This window comes from Cebus imitator, unplaced genomic scaffold (assembly GCF_001604975.1).
Source record: "Cebus imitator isolate Cc_AM_T3 unplaced genomic scaffold, Cebus_imitator-1.0 Scaffold485, whole genome shotgun sequence".
Classification (NCBI taxonomy): domain Eukaryota; kingdom Metazoa; phylum Chordata; class Mammalia; order Primates; family Cebidae; genus Cebus; species Cebus imitator.
The window spans coordinates 194,279-196,457 of NW_016107800.1; the positions used below are offsets into that span (position 1 = coordinate 194,279).

The following is a 2,179-nucleotide window of genomic DNA, read 5'->3' on the forward strand; positions in this document are numbered from 1 at the left end:
AAAAAAAAAAAAAAAAAAAAAAAAGTCGTATTCATTTTTTAAAAAGTTCTTTTTTTGTTGTTGCTGTGGGGGGCTGGTCTTGCTCTGTTGGCCGGGCTGGTCTGAAGCGATCCACCCGCCTCGGCCTCACCCATCGGTGGGATTACAGGTGTGAACCGCTGCGTCCGGCCTTTCATGTACTTTTAAAATTTGTTTATTTTGGTATCCCTATCGAAGCTGTGGTGTACCTGTATATTCAAACAATGGAGGTAAAATGAAAACCAGTCTTCCCTTGAAGCAAGCACTGATCCACTCCAACTTTTATAGCATTTGCAGCCTCTGGCAAAAGATTTCTCCTTTAAACTACCACTGACACAATCGCAAACGCACATGCTTCTATTAATCGCTCTTTTTTTGTGTGATAAGGTCTTGCCCTGTCACTCAGACAGGAGTGTAGTGTGTGATCACAGCTCACTGCAGCCCCTGAACTCCCGGGTACAAGCGATCCTCCCACCTCCCACCTTAACCTCTCCAGTAGCTGTGGCTACAGGCTTGGGCCACCACGCCTAGCTTTTTTTTTTTTTTTTTTTTCTTTTCTTTTAGAGATGTGGGTGTCTCACTAGGTTACCTAGGCGGGTCTAAAACTCCTGAGCTCAGTGATCCTTCCACCTCAGCCTCCCGAAGTGCTGGTATTACTGGAGTGAGCCACCATGCCCAAACTGTAGCTCCTGATAAAGAGATACGGTCTTTTCTGAAATCGCACACCCTTGTTTGGATAGAATCCGCTGTTCTTTCAAGCACTCAACTAAGACTTTTGAGCTGCACTAGTAGCATTATATACGTGACCTATTTAATTTCCACGGTAAGTCAAAGGAGTGGGGCATTATCATTCCTCTCTCATAAACTATAAAACAGCGTTAGGGAAGTTGAGTGGCCAAGGTTACCCAGTTATTTAGTGGTAGGATCAATATTCAAGCCAGAACCTGACTGAATTCAAAGCAGGCTCGTAAGTAATTACCGTGCTATTCACAGATGAGTAAAATAAAGGTCTTGCATTTAGAGACTTTATAGTCTGCTTGGTGAGCTCTAGTTAAGGCAGCTTCACCAGCTAGGTGGAAACATCAGACTTCCTGTGATGCTGAAGCAGGCAGAACTGAGGATACCCTGTTGGATGGCTCTTGACACCCTAGGGGAACGCATTAAAGAGAGCCACAATCTCCCACTCGTTCGTTGTATTTCCATGTCAAGTCACCCTGCAGTGTGAGCTGATGTGAATGAGATCTGAGGTGGAATTGCATGAATTGGGAAAACAGCACAGAGCTGGCCCGCAAGGCAACCAGCAGTGCAGGAGGCTGGTCCTAATTCAGGGGATCAGTTCTAGAGACCAGAGGACAGGCAAGTTGCCAGTTTTGTCTGCTACATAAGTATGTTCCCCAGGCAGCTGCCCACAGTTCCCTCCAAAACTCCCCCTTGTTCATTTTTCTTTTATTTCTGATGATACCAGGTTATGGAGGGGGTGTTGAAAGATACTAATCTGCTCATAACATTGCACTTTAGTACTTGGTAGCTTGAAACTTTCTTCAAATTGGGACAAATGATCCTCTAACGAAGAGAGTATGTCTGAGGTTCTATTGAAAGTTGGTTTTATTAGTATTTTAAATAATTCAAGGTCTGTTAAGCACTTCCTTTGCTTGCATTTTGGCAATTATGTATAAATGATGTTTTAAAAAGCATGATTCCTTAGTTCTTGGAACTAATGAGCTAAAATGGACAAGAGTGCCTTTTTGTTGATTGGTTGGTTTCTCTCACAGGCCATCTGATGCCTCTTGTCTGAAAAAAGGGGTCTATACCTGTAAGAATAAGCCAGTTTATGCTGCGGTAATATACAACTTTAAAAATCTCAGTGACTTGGCTGGACGCAGTGTCTCATGCCCGTAATCCCAGCGCTTTGGGAGGCCGAGGTGGAAAGATCACCTTAGGTCAGGAGTTCGAGGCCAGCCTGACTAACACAGTGAAACCCTGTCTCTACTAAAAATAGAAAAATTAGCTGGGCATGGTGGCACATGACTGTAATCCCAGCTACTCAGGAGGCTGAGGCAAGAGAATCACTTGAACTCGGGGGCAGAGGTTGCAGTGAGCCGAGATTGTGACATTGCACTCCAGCCTGAGTAACAAGAGCAAAACTCTGTCAAAGAAAAAA

The 2,179-nt window shown here is 44.3% G+C and overlaps 1 protein-coding gene across 1 annotated transcript in view; it reads right to left on the reverse strand.

The window, feature by feature from the left end:
- Positions 1-2,179, reverse strand: part of LOC119468735 (translation initiation factor IF-2-like) — a 5,502-nt gene that overhangs the window by 2,411 nt on the left and 912 nt on the right. The gene's annotated exons all lie outside the window — the stretch shown is intronic.